Source organism: Stegodyphus dumicola, chromosome X1 (genome assembly GCF_044657685.1).
Source record: "Stegodyphus dumicola isolate Sdum_Otavi_A_Nest chromosome X1, ASM4465768v1".
Taxonomy (NCBI): Eukaryota; Metazoa; Arthropoda; class Arachnida; order Araneae; family Eresidae; genus Stegodyphus; species Stegodyphus dumicola.
Window position 1 is genome coordinate 78,047,909 of NC_140780.1, and position 21,312 is coordinate 78,069,220.

General features: G+C 33.4%; 1 long non-coding RNA gene across 1 annotated transcript in view; it reads left to right on the plus strand.

Moving 5' to 3' along the window:
• Positions 1-17,069, plus strand: part of LOC118192796 (uncharacterized) — an 85,745-nt gene extending 68,676 nt beyond the window's left edge. Inside the window, exons 2-3 of the long non-coding RNA XR_004758820.2 lie at positions 15,428-15,598; positions 15,706-17,069. This is a non-coding gene — a long non-coding RNA (uncharacterized LOC118192796). The remainder of the gene's footprint in view (positions 1-15,427; positions 15,599-15,705) is intronic.
• Positions 17,070-21,312: the final 4,243 nt, after the last annotated feature.

A 21,312-nucleotide genomic window follows, 5' to 3' on the forward strand; every position in this document is an offset into this window, starting at 1 on the left:
CCTGAGAAAAGCATATAATTGATAACGGTTCCATACGAAAACGAATCTGTGCAGATGAAAATTCTTCTTTAGTAGCTCAAATGTCGAATTATTCGCTTGTCGTCAGACAGATCTTAGGTTGAGTTCTCATTTGGTGTAGAGACTTTGCAATAATTCACAACAAAAGGGGCTGGTATTTAAAATTATATCCATCTTGACTGTTAACAAGGGAAAAAAAAAAAGCTTCAACTCTAATTAGAGAGGATGAATTTAAAGAACCCCATCCTTTGTGAATAACAAGTTTTTGCTTGAAAATATTTTGAATGTTCTCTAGCCTAGAAAATAGCTACAACAGTCTTCAGCATATCTCACTGATGGAAATCTTTAATCGAAAAACCCACTGTCGAAAAGCCACCTACCATTCGCAACAAATTACAATTTTAAAAAGAGGAAATAAGTAATTCAGAATTCATGAATTGCGTTTTTGCACAAAAAAATATTTATAAAAGCATGCATAGCTATATATAACATTTATGCTAAGGGTGAGTCTCTTTACACACGAAGAAAGGAAAAAGAACAGACGCATATTGTTATGAAAGTAACTGCCGAACTTCAAATCTAAATTATCTCGAGATTATAGTAATGTATAATTGTCATTTATTAAAATCTTAGACTCTGAACACCTCTAGTAAAATTATTCCAAAATAAACGTTTTATTTTCAATGATAAATTTTTCTTTAACAATGCAAGAAAAAAAAATCAACAAACAGAAAAGAAATTTTTCAATTAGTCTTTAAGTAAGGAAAGAATGATCTTGAATCTTTATCTCAGATTGTGGATGTCAAAAGGTGTTTATCAGTAATCAACTATACCTTCTTTGCGGATCTTCCGATTGACAGTGGGGCCTGCTACCAGTTACACCACGAGATCCAGCACCGGGAAAGACTATAATTCGTTATAACATCTTTATGAACGTTTCTGCTATGTGCCGAAAATAGAAAAGATACCAAAATTTCACGTTTTAACAAAAGATTACGTTTTAAAGCTTTTGCATGTTTTAGGCTCTCTTCCATGCAATACAGGTTGTTCGGTTGGACACCGCTCAGGATGGAGACCTCGCTTTCTACAAAAGTATACACAAATAGTCTTCTGTTTTCCAAAACATAAATTCTTGTTTGTCTTACTAGTCCTGAATCCTGGTCACAGTAATCTACTATTGTCTCGCTACCTGTCTTATATCTGTCCCAGGACAGCTAATTTACAGGTCATTAACATATAAAGATGCTAAAACGGTGGAAAGAAGTTCCTTTAAAACAGAGTTTATTTTCAAACTGAACAAAGTAACGCTAAGCACATAACCTTGAGGAACACTCGCTTCTTGTAAAAAGACATTTGCTAAACAGAGCTAATCTTGACTTGCCCTTAAAAAAAATTTAATGAAAAAAGGCAAGTTGCCCTTGTAAGCCACTGGCTTGAAGATCACGAAGTATATCATATATCTATGCCTTAACAGAAGCTTTTTCTGTGCCAAAAAAAGGCAGAGACAAAATGATTTCTTCTCCCAAAAGCTTCCCAAAATGCACGTTTCCAAAAGGAACATGTTATCCATGGATGTTCTTCCTTTACTAAAGCCGTCCTGATAAGCCGATATTATATTATTCTTTTCCAAGAAATAGACTAGGCGGCTATTTACCATTTTTTCAAATCCCTTGCACATGAAACTCGTAAATGCAATGGGACCGATAGTTGAAGGGTTCCTTAGACTCTTTACCTGGCTTAGAAATAGGAGTTTAGGTTAGGTTATTTAATTACGGCAAAGCCTCGAGGCCTATCTGCCTAAGGGGAGGGATGCCTTCCTGGAGGACTTCTAAAGGAAACTGGCTCGAATGACGAATCCATTTTAAAATTTAGGGGAGATAGTTCTTTGAGTGCATTGAGGAATGAGAAAATTACGCGAATACTTTTAAAATTTTCAGAACTTGGCGCTAATAAGGTAAGAGGGAAATATACGGGAGGAAATACGGTATGTATACATACATACATGTACACACACACAAATATATATTACATTATATAATATTATATATTATACTTTACATCATATTACATTATATAATATTATATATTATATTTTATATCATATTACATTATATAATATTATATATTATATTTTATATCATATTACATTATATAATATTATATACTATATTTTATATCATATTACATTATACTTTATTGAATTATATTACATTATTTTGTTATATTAGAGTAGACAGGATAGGACCGGATACTATGCATACATATCTATATCTAATCTCTATCTATATCTATCTATTTATCTCTATATATCGTATTGTATTTTGTTACATTACATTATATTGTAATATATAAGTCATGATGAACTCCCAACTAATAACTGAATTTCTCAAGAGATTAGAGATTAGATTCCCCACCGTATTCGCGGTCGTGTACTTTATCTTGACGAAATAATCTAACACTTTCAAATTGTCACTAAATTAATAATTCGATACTTAGCCATAATAGAGATTTTAACAATGACATAAATTATCCCAGCAACAGAAATTCAAAATAGGAATTGCTTTGAGAGCAAGCACATTGAATATGGTCAAGTACTGCTAGTTAGCAACTGTAACTTGCGTTGATTAGCAGCACTTCTTAAAGCTACTTTACTTACATAGTCGTATTTTCTGGCGAAAGTGAATTAAAAGGGTAGGCTAGTTCACCGTAAATAAAATAAACTTAAGGCAGAAATAAAACCATAGATTTGGAAATGCTTCTGCTTTTTTTTTTTTTTTTTTTTTTTTTTTTTTTTAAATTTGCACTTTAGGAACAAATCTTGTATTTTTATTTGATTATTCTAATATTCAGTAATAACTATAGTTTATATACAGTCTTCTCTTCACAGATAGATGTAAGAAAAACACATGATTTTTGTAAGTGGCAAAGCAAAAGTTTAGATTCAGCTTTGATTTGTAATAAAGAGCTCTTTGTATTTGAAAAGGCAATCACACTTTTCTCATAATCTCCTACAAGTATTCTGCATATGAGTTTTGATTATATTACCGTGATGGCTTTTTCCACGTACAGCGTAAATATATAACCCGGTTACCTTAAAATGTCCTCCACGAAGGCATTACTACCCTTAAGCAAGTAGCCTTCGAGTGCTTTCTCATAATCTAAATAATCCATATTCCACTAATTGCGTCACCATCGCTAACATGTCTATATATAAGAGACACCCCTGTCAGATTATTTCTTAAAATTGGGTGAGCCTTTACTCCTCAAATCAACGCCAAACTAAAGCGATTTAACTTGATGACTGAATAGGCTCCCTGTTTGGCTTTTTTATGGTCATCGGCATACATAACATACGACTACGAGTGAGCTTCCTTTAAATGGCCTTCATGAAGGCATCCTATCTAATAAGATAGCCATAATATGCTTTGCCGAAATAAATAACCTAAAATACTGCATACACTTATAGTACTTCCGAGTACTGAAAAATGTTTTATGGAATGTCTAAACTATGACTCAAGGCATTAAAATAAAGCTGAAGGAGAAACATTAATCGCAAACGAAGTTTCTTGTGCAAATGTCTAAGAACATAACAAGAGCCTTAAGATGGTTGTGACAGATATTCTGATACTGCATTGACAGCTGAATTACTGTCTATAATTTCAAAACCTAGATAATAAGTGTTTACTAATATCTCTATTAAATCTTTTTAAACTGATTTATTTGCATATTTTTTTATTTCTTAGCATTATTATTTTCACTATTCAAGTTTCAGATACATGTGCTGGGCTGGATGACGAAGTAAAAAAATAATGAAAGAGCAGAAAGCCTTCATAGTCATCTATGTCAGTCAGTATAGTCCTTTTTTCCCCCTGAAAGCAGAAAAAAGTTTAACATGTAAATATAACTTTAGATTTAAAACTACGACTCTCGTTTTATTAGGAGATATTTCTATCAAATTGACAGCACTGATTTTATTAGGAGATATTGTGTATTTAATCAAATTTGATAATATTCAGTTTATTTCAATGTTTTTGCGATGAAACAAACTTTAAGCAAAATGTGTAATTTCGGTGTAAATATGCATTTATTGACCAGTGTTATTTGATTTCCGAAGCACTCTTTTTATTATTATTATTATTATTTTAAGAGAAACTTTAAATAGGTGGGGGATTTACTTCCTGTTCCTTATAGATAACAACATAAAACTGTTTTTAATAACCTTCTCGAACTTTCTTAGCTTCTCCTCTTGTACTCCTTTCAAAACATTCCCTGTTTACTTGGGGTTTTCCTCTTTCAGATACTTTCTCCGGAGCTTAATTTAAACGGGCGGCTCCCAATCTTGTTCTATTGTTAATAATTTCTTTTTCACTCTTCATCTATGCACAATGACTACTTCCTGAATACTTCAGACTGATTTTGATAAAGGAAGGCATATGTTATTCTAGCCTACTTGCTTAGATACTAATATTACATTCCTTAAGATAGTATTCCAGATGCTCTGTCATATTATATTATTCAACGTTAAAGTGTTTGCTTGTTAATTTTAATAAATACAATTAAATCCCATTTAACGACTACAGATTTAAAGTTTTTTTTTTCTTTTCTTCTATAAAAGCATAATTCTAGATTTAACAAATATTTCGTTACTCTTTAATAGCTATTAAAAGCTCAATATTTTTTTTATTTTTAAAGAATTTTTCCTAAAAGATTGGGGCTGTATGAACAGATTGGGCTGATGAATCGATTGGGGCTGTATGAAAGTTGTATTTCCAAATGTGTTTAAAGAGGATCAGGTTGATAAAAAATCAGCCCACCAGCTGCAAAGCGGTAAAATCACTGAACGCTGGGTAGTTCGGCCAGGGTTGGATTCCAGTTGGAACGGGCTGTATATGCGTTTCGGTTGTTTTCCCCATATGTAACGTGTATACCAGGCCATGTTAGGATAAGGTATTAATTTGATATGTAGTATATAATGCAATGTGTAAATCATGTATCGTAATATATAATGTAATATGAAATGTAAGATAAAGGTGGACGTGGTGCTGTACTGATTAACCCAAATGGTAAAGGGACAGTGCCCACGTCCTCCGTCGCTTATCGCTTATCGCTTTAGAAAGTCCTTTACGAAAGCATCCCTCCTTTTAGGCAAATAGCTCTCGAGGGTTTGAGATAATCGAATAAACAAAAACGGAAAAAAAAAAAAAAAAAAAAAAAAGCGTTTGAGCAGATCATTCCAAACTTCTGATCTTATCTGAAAATATCAACTGGGATTTTAGCCTATTAGAAATTTGATGTTTTCAAATATTGGTCAGAGAAACATGACCTCTAAAAATGAAAGTTCTGAATTTACACTATTTTTCTTTTACCCGTGCTTTCTTTTTTCAAATTATTCGTTGAAATCTTGTTTATAATTCAAATGAGTAATGTAAAAATGCAAAACGAAAGAACAAAGGGAAATTTTTATTTCTTGAGGTAGTTGGGCGCTTATTATATCGAGGTATATATATCTTAACTGTGTGAAGTATGTAAGGAACTGCAGCACCGCATAAATGAAGAACATAGCACCTTCTTGTATGTGCGAAATGACTTATTGCTATACCTCAAAGCTTCCTTCTTCAACACGACAGTCCGAAATTGAGAAGTTAAGGGCTCATTTCATGCCGTTCTTACTTCTTTTTCCTGTCTGCAGTATGGGCGTAAGTACGTGGAACGACCTCCCCCCTTCACAGATCTTACTGTCTGGCAAAGCTGGTGCAACAGGTTTTTTTTTCTCGTTATTTTATTCCAATGCGCTTCTTATTTAGTTTATCATTACCGCGAGTCATGTTTTTTTAATGGCATGAATGAAAACAAAAATCTATTATCACATTCTACCTTCTCATTTGTTTTCTGTTCAGAACTGTGATTCAAGGGCATTCTGCACTTTGTCTTAACAAATTCTAAACGCAAAAAGTTACCTTTCTTTTTAAAATAGAAATAGGACAGAGGATATATAGAGGGAAAGAAAACTCGGAAAAGAATTGAATGCGTCACTACCGGCGAGACGGTATGCTTGAATAACCCGCGATATTTATAAGCTCTTAGATGGGACGCATGTAGTTATAAATTCCAACTTTTTGATATGATGATTAATGATGATCTCTTTTTGCGTTTTAAATGATATTCTTTTATATCCATTCAGAACTCAACTTTCAATGAAGATATTAATAGCAAAAACAAGTCAAAGAGTTTTCCTACATTTATGAGAACGTAAAACGAGTTATATTTTCCTTTTCAAAACTTCCTTTTTAATAACATGTAAATGAAATAAAATAAAATAAAAATTAATCCTTTTGAGCAGGGCTGACACTAAGGTCTTGGCCTCGGCCTGCGAATTTCAAACGGAGCCTTTCAGAGATTTGTAATCTTTACTTTTTTGTTCGCCCTACCAGAGGCCGAATATTAAATTCAGTCCGAGTCCTATCCCGGGAGGAGCTGCAACGTTGGCTTTCGTGATTTTTCCTATGTGTAGCATGAATACGATCCAGTATTCCTTAGGAAGTCCTCCACGAAGACATCTCTATACCCTAGACCGGTAGCCCTGGTGCGCTTTACCATATTCAATGAAACAATCAATCTTCCCGTTGTACAAGATACATCGAGGGGGGATGATCAAGCAATACAATTATAAGCGCAGACTAAATCTGTTGCTTTGTGGGACATATTTTAACATATCTAATTCGTCACACGTATAATTTTCAGTTGCTAATCTTGGAAGATTGCAAATACATTTCTGTGCTATGGTGGTGCATATAAGATAAATTATAATCATTAATTTTGGTTTTAGAAACGCTTATTCTTTGGTTGTAAAAGGGTCACCAGGGGCAGAGCAGTAAATTTACTGATCACTAGTAGTTCGACCCAAGTTTCATTGCAGGCGAACGGGCTGGCTAAATGGACGTTTTCGTGGTTTCCCCATGTTTAATGCCAGCCAGTTTTTCCTGGAAAATCCCTCCACGAAGGAATCCCTCCTCCTTGGCAGATAGTCCTAGCGTGCTTTGTCATAATCAAAGTAACCAAACCAAAGTTCTGGTTGCAACATAAATTAGTAAAATCAAAAATACTTAAATAAATGGAATTTACAAAAAATTGAATTATTAGATGGACTCACATGGAAAATGCTATTAAGACTTTGTGTTTTAATTATCCTTTCTTTTGGTACTTCTTTATCCACATATCTCATCATAGATTCCATCATCACGTATGCCTTATTTGTTAGCATCTTGAAATCGTACCTTTGTAGAAGAGCTCTTTTTACAAGAATTTCCTTAATAAAAACTAGTAAATAATTTGCAGTATATCAAATTTAGCAAATAATTCAGCGAATTAAAAAAAATCCATTATTCATTTCATACAAAATAATTATTCCCCAAGATTTCCATAATATTGATACCATAAATTTTATTATTCTTATAAATTCTATTTGAAAATTGATACTGTTTTCACTTGTCGAAATTTTGTTTGTTTAGTTGCTTTTGGCAAAGCAGTCAAGGGCTATTTGCCTAAGAAAAGGATGTCTTTCTGGACGAATTTCTAAAAGAAACTTGCTCGTATTCACGTTTCACATGCCGAAAATCGTGGAAAAGCTCGTCTTTTAATTTTTAAATGCAATTCATTTCCACGGGTCTTTGGTGAGCCTGCCATTCTCAAAAGTGCTAAAAAAGTATGAAAACAAAAATTATACTCTATAAATTAACCACCTTCTTGACAGTACCTCTACATAAACCATTTTTCTGTTATGGCGTATAGGTTATCGCAAATTTGCATGGGTGTACATCTTTTGGCATTATGGTATTTTTCTTTTGAATAAGTCCCCTTTTCCCGTGAAAAATATCTGTAATTTATCATCACAACTAGACCGAATCTTATAAATCTAGTTTCAGTTACAACTTCGAATTAAAAGTTTTTTTTAATGTGAATTTTTAACTATTCTAAATAATTCATTTTTTTAGAATAAATTATTCGAAATACTTAATAATCCTTCTGTTAGGAAGATAGCCCTCTTGTGTTTTGCATAAGTTTGAGAACAAAAGAATTTGCTTTTTTCCACTCTTATTTATTTAGTTTATACTGAGGTTTAACGATAACGCAAGCAAACTAGTCGTACTATAATTTAAAAAAAATATGTAAAATCACATATTAAAACGTAGCAAAGTTGCCTATTTTAGAATACAGTAAACCGTGGCCGAATGCGTGGATTACGTCATTAACACATTGAGCGTACTGTAAAACAGCGGTCCACAAAATTAACTTTCTCTCCAAAACCCAGGTTAGGTACATGGAGCAAGTGTAATTTATACAAACCTAAATTTTATTGTAATTAAAAGGGAAAAAATGAAAAAGATGTTAACTGAAAGGATTTCTATTTCTTCTTAACAAGTAGGTACATGATACAATTATTTTTTTAAGTTGCTGGTGACTTTTTCTTAGGAAAATGTCTGATGCAACTCATTAAATGTTTCGGTGTAAGGAAATAAAGCTTTTCGATACATATCATGGAATGTCCTCTTCTTTCTTCATTTGGGTCAATTTCCACTACTAAATCAGACAGTTCCTATCCCCTTTGTAACAATTAGTTTAACTTCTTGTACCTTAAAGGCTCTTGGTCTTCTTCACTATCGCTACTTTGGTGTTATAAAAATCATCCACTTCTTTACTTGCCATTTAACGATCGTTCATTCTCCACTAGTTCTTTAATTTCTTCTTCTTCCATATTTGAAAGTCCTTCTTGCCGATTGCTTTAGCAATTCTTATATTTCCTTGGCTTCGTTTTCAATCCATGAAAATCCTTTAAAACTGTTGACAATTTCTGGCAATCATTTATTTGCAGTGTCTTATCTCGAATTGCGTTCAAAATGTCATAAGTACGTTGTCTAGTGCTAAGTGTGTCGTCTTCATTTAGAGCTTTATTTGCAGAGATGTAAACATGTGTAACATAATAGGCTTTAAATGTTTTTATGATTCCTTGATCCATTGGTTGGAATAAGGAAGCAGAGTTTAGTAGAAGGAATAAACCTCTACATTTGGAGATGTGAGGGCATCAGTACCGTGTCCTGGAGCATTATCGACAATTAGCAGAACCTTGAAGCTGAGGTTTTTCTATTCTAATTAATATCTACTTCTTTAATGAATGAATTTTCAAACCAATCATGAAAGAGGAATATCGCTATGTTGTTGACGCTCACGTATAATTGAAATTCTCGCATGGGATTAATTAAATGGAGACAATTAAGGTAACGCGCATACACAAAATCGCGTTCCACTAGTCCGCGTTCGGCAAGGTTTTACTGCATATTAAACTCTCTCTTGGGCGGGTGGTTTCGCGTTTCGTCCTTTCTCCCTTCATTCAATGGCCAAAATCGAGCCGATTCATTCTTTTCTATCCTCCGTTCTTCTCATCAGTAAATCATATGGGGTTATCATATCTAACGACGCATGAGACTATAAGAAATTTTCGACAAACGAGTTTCTCCTTCTCCTACCATTGGAAGGCTCCCAGCCGAAACGTGTTTCGTCGGAACTTATGTCCCTATGTCCCGTATAACTTCACGGGACATTTTACAGTAAGGATGAAAATGTTTCACTTAAACTTGTGTTCCTCGTAGCTTTTCCCAGAGAACTAGTTTACGCGTAAGTCCAATCAGACAACCTGAAAGCAAAATGTCCGAGAAATGTTTCTTTCGATGCCCTTTTGAGGTGTAGCTATGTGATATCGGTTTTGCTGATGGAATCGTTCTTGATTCATCCGCTTGCTCGCTTTATCATCCTCATCAATAAACGCTGCTCATGGACGGCTGAATCTTTCCTCATCCATCTTCTTTCCAAAAAATCTTTGTTGAGAAAGTCATTTGTTGGAACAAGGATTATTACATAATAAATTCCCATTGACTTGTTACACTTAAAACCTGATCAGTATGCCAACTACTGTAGCGTAATTTTAGAACGACGCACATGCATAAAGTGCAATGACGCCTCCATGAGTTGACGTGGAGGAGGGCCAGAAACGCATGGGTGGCTATCGTGTCTATGCAGCTAATGAGTCGCAGCTTTCTTGAAGATCGTAGCTTCAACTTTCACGAAGGTTACAAATGAGCCCGATGAGTTTGAGTTCGGGCTGAATAATTGCTAGATGTTTTTCGATATTCTCTGGTGTCAGAGTACTCAAAGCCTTATGGAAATGCCCTAATTGGTATTTAGCCGGGAGCTCTGCTTACATTCCACTAAGCACGGGATGTAAAAGCACAAGCCAAGTTACCAAACAATCCGTAAGTAGCAATGCAGGCACTAGTTGACGAGAAGGGTCTCTGAGTTTTAAATTCATTATGTTTCTGGAAAAATACACATTAATCTGCTTAGCTGATAATACATAATGATAAAATAGTTAGCTGCTGATAAAGCTGTAAACAGACAAATAATATATTGAAAACTGGTGGTAATGCAGCATTTTGCGATTTTATAAAACGTACTTACGTATTAACGGAACCACCTTGGATCAGTTTAGCAACGAACGGAAAGGTTAAATTTATTTATCGGCTGCAAGTTGGCGTTTCTCGCGAATTTCTTTTAAAAGATTCTGAAATTATCGATGTTAATCGTAAATTAACATACATTATCAACATATGAAAAGCCAATATACTTTAGCAATTTAAAATACAAACTTTATTTGTTAAATAAAGAATGCGTGATACATTAAAAAATAAAATAGTTACATTCTTCTCCAAATTATTCTGTAATACTTTTTTTGCTATTCTTTTCTCTAAGTACACAGCGATCTCGGCTACACCGGCTGTGTATTAGACGCATCTCCTTATTAGTTCCTTTAGAGATTTTGGGAGAAAATTCTATATATCTGTAGAATTTTTTTTTTTTTTTTCCCCTGAAGAAATTTAAAATTTCTTTCATTGCTGGCAAATTCCCAAAATACGCATTTTAAAATTAAATTTAAGGCAAAAAATATCATGATTTGTTTATAAAAACGATTGGAATTTGGAAGACATCATAAAGAACGCATACGAAAATGATGACGTAGCATGACTGAAGGATTATGATGAGCATGGTTGCCTGAAGAATGGTTATGCTCACGTTTGCGAGAGTTTGGCACATTCTGAAAGTTTGGCGACTTCTACTAAGGTGCTTGTGATAAATCGTAAGTACTTTATCAAATTTTAAAATGCTCATACTAAACGAACAGGCGTATGCAGAATCTTAATTTGCAAGTATCTGTCAATTATTGTGTTTCTCTTCCCTCCTATATTTATTACTTTTCATAAACAAAATATTTGCTTTGTCACTTTTACTAAAATTTAAGGAAGGATAAATAAATGCTAGTTTTTCTCAGTATGAATAAGGGAGAAGAATTACAAACTATTATTCTCGTTTAGAAATACACAACACTGAAATTAGTGGCTAAATCAATGTATATATACGATGGAAATATATAAAAACACTCACATTTCAGAATGCAGGGCTGTTATGAGACTCAAAAAAATTTCAAAATGTTACCAAACTTTTGTCAGAAAATTTACTTTTGACAAACAAGAAACTTCATATTTAAGAGTGTTTTGGATAATCTACAGCAGATAGTTTTATATGACATCCGTCTTTTTGAATGTGTGTAATGAATTTTCTTAATAATTCTGAAATTTAAGCTAGGAAAACTTCCTTGTTAAAAGAAACAATGATTTTAATTAAAATTTTTCCCCCCGAAAATTTTCGAAGATTGCATTCAAATAACTGACGTTTCAAATAATCAACGTTCTATTGCGTAACATGTAATTGAAATTTTACATTAAAAAAATTTTTTTAATAAAATTGAATATATGTTCATTTTTATTTTCAGCGTACAAAACAAAATAATAATTACCACATTTAATATAAGTTATTAAAATTATACGAGAATTATTAAGGCATTAGTTATTAATTTTTCAGCTACACTCTGAGAGCTTTATTTCAAGATGGGTGGTGGCTGCATTTTGTGACTTTTCAGTCAATCAATAAACAGTTGGCCAATGCAGGTTGGTACAAAGTGGCGTAATATAAAATTTCAAAATGCATGTACACAAAAGAAATAAGGTACAAATTTTCAGAAATTTCAGAATTTTTAACGTTTGATTCCTAAACATACTTGATGCACAGTAAAGCTCAATTTCGTAGTGGAAAGCCTCTTGTTGAATGTATTTTATGTATTTGAATCTTTTGTCTTTATTTTTTTTTTCAAATAACTTTCTGTAGAGCCATAAATAATAATAAAAATTAATACGATTTTGAACTGTTAAAAGGTGCCCTTTTCTTGGTGGCATCCGGCGACAGAGCAGAGCTTGCAGGCCCGCTTCCACTTGCTCTACCTTTAAGACAAAGAATCTACTTTTGAAAAATGAGAACGTACATGTATGATGATGATGCCCATTTTACTAAGATTCACATTAGGAGAAGTCTGTATGTGTCTAATTTATTGGGTTTCTAAGTAACCATCGCTCTTCATTTCAATCTCATTCGAATTATTATTTAATTTCTAGTCTTCCGTAATTCTATCTGAATTGAAGTTAGGCCCACCAGTGCGGGCCTTAAGATAGATGAATACTAGAAGTTCGACTCGGTTCGAATTCAGGCGAACGGACTAGCTGCATGGTTGGCTTCCGTGTTTTCTTCAAACGTGGATATGAGTCAATTTCCCTTTCAAAGTCCTCCACAAAGGCATCCTTCTCCTTAAACAGATAGCTGTAGTGGGCTTTGTCATATTCAAATAATTAACCAATAAACAATCTGAAATAAGGGCTTCCAAATGAGCTTTAAGACTTTATCCTGAATTATTTTCTGCGAATGGGCGGTTGAAGGCAAAAATTATTGTTCCAGTAATAACAGATAACACAATCAAAATTGAACGATACACTAAAGAGAATTTAATAATATAAATTTCAACGGCTAAACAAAAAATAAAGCAGTTTTATTTATTTTAAGGAAATGCGCCCAGTTTATTAAAACTTAAAGCATCCTGAAGACAAGTACTTTTATACATCGCAAAATTTCCATTATGAGCTTTTAAGATATACGTTACTTTAAAAATTTATTTTCATTTAAATTATATAATATAATAGGGGAATGGGAAAGTAATGTCGTTTCTGCGCATGTCGACAACAACATGCTAAGGAAAGAAGTGGAAGCAAATCCATGTCAAACTGTCGAGGAACTGTCAAACACTCTTAACCAACTTTGGTCGACCATCCAAGAACATTTAAAGCAGAAAGGAAAAATAAGCAAAGCAGGTGTTTGAGTCCCCCATAATCTGTTCGAAAAGAATAAAGCCAATCTATCCATCACATGCAACATATAGCTTCAACGGCGCCATACAGAACCGTTGATTGATCGTTTGATTAGTGGAATCAAAAAAAATAAGTCCTATTTGATAATCCAAAACTCAAAAGGCAGTTTTAATAGGGGTTACAAAAAATTTACATCCCGAAAAGTCGCTTCTGGGTGTTTGGTGGAGTATTCGCGGAATTGTTCATTTTGAATTGCTGAAACCTGGAAAAACTGTTAATATAGATCTTTATTGTGGACAATTGGATCTAGTGAACCAATCTTTAATCGAAAAATATCCAGCGATTGCCAACGGAAAAGGCGTCATTCTGCAACACAACAATGCAAGACCGCACTGTGCAAGACGAACACTGGAAAAATATAATGAATTGGGGTGTGAGGTACTGCCTCACCCACCATATTCGCCCGATATCGCACCCTCGGATTTCCATTTATTACGATCCCTACAACATTTTCTTAGTGACAAAAAATTTGAAAATTTGGATGATGTCCAAAATGCCATCTCGAGATATTTTACTCAAAAACCAATTGATTTTTATCGGTCTGGGATTGAAATATGCATACTAGATGGCAAAAGGTTGCTGATAACGAGGGTGATTATATTATTGATTAAAAATAAAAACTTGTTACAAATTTATTCGTTTGAATTTAACTTAAAAAAGCGACATTACTTTCCGGTCCCCCTATCATTAATGCGATTTAAAATGAAATTAATTATGCGGAGTAAAAAATTCGAGATTTTTTTTTTCTTTTCTTAGAATGGTTTCAATTTGTAAAATAATCTTAAATTATTTATTTCAACCAGAAAATATTAGAAAATAACAGAAATTTATTCAAGTAAAATTGCTTTAGAGTTTTGTATTTTCAATGCAAACGAAACACGAATTTTACATTCGATCTGTTACAAAGAATTTGATTACCCTCCCCCTTTTTCCCCCATGAATAGAATCATTTTTCAAATTTAGGAAAAGATGATGAAGATCGATGAAAACGGATTCTTCTTCTTTGAAAATCTTCTTGTTTATTTTATTTGTTAGACTTGTTTACATGCATTTGTTCATTCTTCTAATGGCACAAAATATTTGGTAATTCTAACATTTCAGTAGTTATATTAATGCCTTCTGACTACACATAAATCATTGCAATCTTATTTTCGTTGTGAATTCTTGAGACTTTAGTTAAAAATATAAAAATGAATCCAAATTACACTAAGAGAGTGAACTTCATTTCTAAAAAATACTAAAATAAAAGTTGTTTAAAAGTAATTTAAAGTTAAATTTCAAATTTTAGAGGCTGAAATGAAAATTTGAAATAATTTATATGGATAGGAGTTTTGTGGTGAAGAGGACAGCGTTGCATTCCATGGCATTTAGAATGCTGTTGAAGAATGAAGTTACATCGCAAAGTGTCATGAGATCAGAATTAACCGAGCAAAGTCTTTAAAAAATGCCTACAACTTGTTTAATGTGAAAGTAACTATTGTTATTAAAGTTTGCTCTTACTCTTTTTAAAAAGAGTAATACTCAACTTCTTAATACTCAACTTCTTAATTCTGTTGATTAAGAAGTTGAGTTAAGAGTCCGACAGTAATACGCAGGTATGTCTATTAGCTACAAGAAAGATTTAGAAGGCTACCTGCGTAAAAAGAAATGCTTTTCAGAAAGCCTTGCTAAATTAACTGGTTAGTGTTTACGTTACGCTCGTGAAACGTGTAAAGGAACAAAACCAGTCAATCTATTCTACCAGCGGGAATCCATCATGGAAAACAAAATTTTTCTGGGGCTTTATTTTCTTTGGTCCCTCTGAGTTCCGTTCTTAACTGTTGAACTGGCTAGCAGTATGAGAAATCTTCACGAGTTTCCTTGCGTACTTTCCCTTCTTCGAGCATGAATCCAGCATAGCAATTAAACAAGAAGGCTACAGATGTAAGTAACTTTTTAAGAATACTGTTTTTAGAATTTTAATTAAAAAAAATGTTTAAATGTTTTTTAAAAAATGTTTCTTTAATAGTTTTGAGCTTGCAATTAGTTTTTAATTTATCTTTACTTTTCAGATTTATTTGGAAAACATGTTTGAGAAAGAACTTATGCCTCTGAAAGATTAAGTGTTGACCACTGTGTATTGCAATCTTACTCGAACACAAGATAATCCAAGACAACCAGATATCCAGATAAACCTTTGTGCCAGAAGAAAAGTAGAAGAAACGAGTCATTTCGAGAATAAAGTGTGTATTTGCGAAATGCTTATATTTTTATGAACTGTTACCCCCAAATTGTTTTTATGTGTGTTACTTGACTACCAAATGACTTATTATTTTTTTTTTTCTTTCAGCGCGAAAAACGAGTTTTTGGTAGCGAACTCAAATGTGTAGTAACATTTTTGTTGGACCCATATTCACAAGGCAAAAGTTTCTATCCGTATCCGAAAGTATGTTAAATGTAGTAAATCATATTACTTGACAAGACAAAGTGTGAATTTTGAACCTTGGTGTTTAAATATCCTCCCTACTAACATGACCGTGGATAAAAACAACCTGCTTACACTCAATCTAGAACTGCCAGAGAACTTTTTTGTCATGTATAATGATTCCCACCTCCCTTTCAAACAACTCTTTTCTCAAGAAGATGCAAAAATTAGCCTCAGCATTACGACTTTGCAGTGGAAAGAACTGATGACAAACTTTAGCCTTATCAGCGACATTGTCACACCTTCGTTTATCAAAATATGAATATTTACGAAGCATACGAAAGCGTATCTGACTAAACTATTGACAAGGAAAATCTTCCAGAATCTTAGGAAATTTCTACGGGAAGCGCAGGCCTCGAAACCATTCTGAAGACATTGCCTGAAGAGATTATAAAGTCTGGCCTTCTTAAGTAGCTTAAAATTAGACCAGAACTGTAAAAGACAAAGCCCTTTATTTAATCCAAATAAAGTTTAACAGTCGGTACCAACTCGTGCATATACAAGCTAATAGCTTTCGCTTAAATCATAGGCAATGGATGAACTAAAACTAATGAAATTAGTATAGCCTAACTGCTTCACAGTATAACTAGTGCGTAAGCTGCCTCTGATCGAAGTCGGCGTTAACAAGCCTAATGCAAAAATGACTCAACGCCGCAGAAACTAATCGAGAGAATCAAATTTATCAGCGTGCCTTTCAAGTAGGCAGAACACGCTTTATTTCACTTTTTAAAAGTTTCCTTTAAATACTCTCTACTTTCTATCTCATTTGAATATCGCGCAAGCTAGAAATTTACATTCCGGTAGAGAAATAGTAACAAGACTGCTAGAAGAGGATGTTAACATAAAATAGCGGTTTAGACACTTAAATGATACTTTACAACATTCACCAACAAGGGGATAGGAAACATCCTGAGCTAATACATTGTGAAGAACCCGTTGTTCGTAAAAAAGAAATTGTGAATTCCCTTGCGTGAGATTAAATTCTGTTGACATAGCCAGATAATTATAATTTTATGGAAATTTATCTGGGCCGAAGAACCCTATTAATTTTTACTTAAACCTGCTCACTTCGTTGCCAAGGACATTTTAAAATCTATGCGTTTAAATCATATGTTAAGCGAAGTAAGAGATACTTTTTGTCCTACGAACTTAGAACAATATGGTGTCTTTGGTACTGAAGACTATGAATATTTGTAAATATGGTATAATGTTCAATAAAATGTAATTTTCTTTTACAATGATCTCGTGACTATCTCTTTGTCAGGTTGACACATAAAATTATATATAAATGAAAGTGCGAAGAAAAAAGTAGTGAGAAAAGGTTGTAAAAATGTTGTTTAATGTTAAAAAAAAAAAAATTCAGGTTTCTAACTATAAATCCAATTCTCAAGCAGTTACATAAAATTTTAAAAACATATTTATTTGTTCATTATTATTTATTTAGCCCGAACTTACTGATTTAGAGAATATAAATTCTGTTGTTGTTCTTAAAATGTATCATTACTTGCTTAACCTTTGAAATATTATGTAGCAGTAATTTTCCCTTTATACCTGTTTTTATCATTCGTGTGTTAGATACATTTCTATAATCTTTGTATAAACTCTGGTATTTTTCCTCTTTTATTGTGAAACATACATAAATGAATAATATGCATATGTTTATGTAAATGAATGTTTATGTACATACAAGACCTATTACCTATTACTTTTGCAGTTGGCGCAGCTTTGTCTCAGACATACCGGAATACTCAGGTCCCCCTCCCCGAGTGTCGGAGGTATTGCTGCTTTGCATCGTGCTTTAAAACAAACAAAAGAAATCCAAAAATAAATAAGGCTCCTTATACACTGCACACGCCTTTGAGGCACAAAATTGTCAGAAACAGTGTAATTGTAGAATGCTTAAACGAAAGATTTCAGTCTTCAGTCTTCACTGAATGAACTTCAGTCAGGAATTTACAACCCCTGGTTTCTTTTCTGAAGGTTACAAATATTTACTGACCTGTATAGATATCCTTTCCAAATACGCATGGGTTGTCCTTCTCAACGATAAAACATTTGCCTCCATCGGATTGGATCTGCTTTTGAAAAGATATTTTCGGAATGTCCACCTGAATCTTTACGAGCGCATGCATGGAAAGAATTTGCCAATAAACAATTTGAAGGTATTTTGAGAACGAAAAATGTTCACTTTTTCACGATACATAATTCAAACAAAGCTTCTTTTATGGAAGGATTTAATTAATTTCTTTAAACTAAAATGTGAAAATACTTTACTGAAATGAATACACGAAGGTATATTGATATTTTAGATTAATTAGTATCTAGTTATAACAATACATTGCATCGAATTATCAAGACAGAACCCGCATCGGTTTTACAACATCAAGAAAAAATTTGCGAAACGTTATATGGTCCGTACTCATTACAAAAACCTATTCCTTGAGATTTAAACATTGGAGATAAGGTACACATCAGCCGAAAAATATTCTCTTTGAGAAAGGATGCGAACAAAATTGGACAAGAGGAATTTTAACAATCTATAAAATTAGTCAGCGGATTCTTGTAGTGTGCAAACTGAAACATCTAACAGGAGAAGTTATACAAAGCACCATTTGCAAAAAAAAAAAAAAAAGAACTTCAAAGGGTTTCGGACTCTGGTTATTATCCAATAGACAAATTTTAAAAAATTGGAAATGTCGCGGAGAAGTAGAATATTTTGTGAAATTTCAGGGGTACCCCGAAAGCTTTAATGCTTGCTGTGGTAGAAGCTTAAAACGACATAAAAGGCCCTTGCATTCTATTTGCAACTCATTTGAACGAAAAATGTCTTTCTTTGGCACACTTACCAATGATAACTCCGTGCACTTTCCCCCAAACAGCAAAATATCGCAATTTACCACTCAGCTTCCTACTCCGATTGATTTAAATAATCAGTGGAAATTATCTCTTGTGGACTTTAATTACCTTCGCACATGGTATAAAGTGAGAAATTACAATAATTTAATAGGATTTGATTTGAATGATGAAAAATTGGAAGGTAGAAAGAGATTCTTCAGGATGTTATGAAACGATACCTGATTATTAAAAGCCGTGAAAATAACCTCACATAAAAGTAAAATTGTATTCAATTTTCCTCCTGTCACAAAAAAGTGACCATTAAGACACACGTAAACTCCAGAGTTCATGAAGGATTAGTTGAGCTTCTAGGATTCGATTTTTACAAAGAAATGGAACAAGGTCCTTTTCTAGCCCATCCAAAGTATCATTTCCTGTCATGCATGTGTATTATTATCTCGTAGAGCCTCAAACTATGGGAGATGTGCAAGCTCCGTTGCTAAAAATTGTCATCATAGAATGAAATGCCGGGAACATCCATAAACTCTCATTAACTCAGACCATTTGACTTGCCAGTCATCCGTCAGCACTTTAAGACTATACATCCTGACATAAGACTTCACTCTGAACATATAGTTTTATCCGCAGTATGCAAAGTTTTTCTTCTGTTGCATTTTCGCCTGAGACAAATTTAAAAAAAGAAGTGTCCATTTGAAAATCGGTTTCATTTGGACTATGTATGCAAGATTAGGAGCATCAAACGGGTGCCTTATAAGTGTTTCTAGAAAAGAATTGAAGGTTGTTATGTAGCTCAAACTAAAAATAGTCTACCTTACTATCAAGAAACCATTTTACAGAAAAGTATGGCATTGGTGGAATTTTTGCAAACTTATTTTGCAGCGCTACCGTGTTTGACGAGTGGAGCAAAAACAGTCGGAAAAAAAGCTTTACGGACTGGAACACAGAGTTTAAAAGATGTATTGTAAGGTAAAAATTTTAAAGTATCCCTCAAAAGTAGATCTAAAGAAGCTGGGAAAAAATTAGCAAGGAAAGCAATTCAGAAAGCAGACGAAATCGTCTAAAGCCAGAAAGGTGCAATAACATATCTTTGGCTCGTAATGAGTTTCCTGTTAAAAGATTCACTAAAATGCGAAAAATTGGGACTGGATTTGTTTTCGCTATCTCCTGCACAAACAGTTATAGGAAGAGGTCAGTGGGTTGATGTTTCATGCATTAGCCAATGTAATTTAGTTTAAACATCACGCTGAATAACAATAAAAAACAAAGTCCAACATTAAGAATCAGCGTAAACTTTTAAAAATCTAAAAATTTACGCTGATTTTTAATGTTGGACTTTGTTTTTGATTAGCCAATGTGTCGGAAAAACGTCCTGCAGAATTCAGTGTTTCTAGAAGCGATATGAATACTTTGATTTATCACAGACAGAACTATATGTCACAATGAAAATTTTAAAAAGTGATGGCAAGTCGTGAACGGTGACAGATCAAAGTAAAGTGGGACCTGTCGATCTGTCAATCTGTTTTTACTTTCTATGTTTTCTCAAGTGGATATCAGCTTAAATGAAAGACTTACTTCCACCAGTAATAACACTTATCCCTAAAAGCAATGATAGAAAAGTTACTGAACCAATGGTTTGGATACAAAAACGCATCGCTTTTATCAGAATTTTTTAAAAAAAATATAGCAAGAATGTTTTTGATATTGAAGATATGCAAACTAATAAAGGATTCAACCAACGAGCAGAAACGCTTACACTGAATGTCTCGGCCGGTATGATTGGCCAGTTTCACTTGGATGTGTTTCGTCAAGAAAGATGTCTGTTAAATATGGTGGATATGAAAATTAAACTCATACGCAGCAAACTTAATTTTGTTCACTGACGGATGGTGATTCCAAAGTTTTACACGAATATGCTTATTTGTTTGTAAGAAAAGGGTATGCTTATTTGGTTGTAAGAAAAGAGTCAGCATTGCTATTGTTCTAGAACAAGCAAAAAATTCAACAGCCAAATATCTTCACACCGCTCTTGATCCACGCCTGTCATATTCATCAAGGTCATTGTTACTTAGCGGTAAATATTAGAGAAAAGAATTCATTCACTTCAGTGAGCAAACGATTCCTATCTGATCCCTTAAAAGAGCGGTTTTGCCCTCTCTACTGGTGATAAATTATCATCCACTACCTTTTAGATCGGGCGCCACTTGTAGAGTCCATTTCCTTTTTTTTTTTTTTTTTTTTTTTTTTTTTTGAAGAGCAAGGAAATTGAAGAAATCTGCAGTGTACTCGGCAGGATTTGAACTACGGACCTTCCAATAATGCATCTGACGTGCTTCCAGCTACACCAAGAAAGTCCTTGTCGGAAAAGAGGGAGAAAATACCTAATAAACATTATTAATAATACTGGAAAACAGTCGTAATTAAATAAATCATACAAATTATAACACTCTATTTTATCTTACCTTTTCGTATTATGTTCCTTGTGCTGTGATGTAAAAAAGGCAGTATATTAGTATGCTTATTAGCCCTGAAATATCTTTTTTGTGCCGCCGGCACACATAACCATCGCAAAATCTACTAAATGTTTCCTCGAAGACAAGTCCGTTTCAAAGTAAAAAC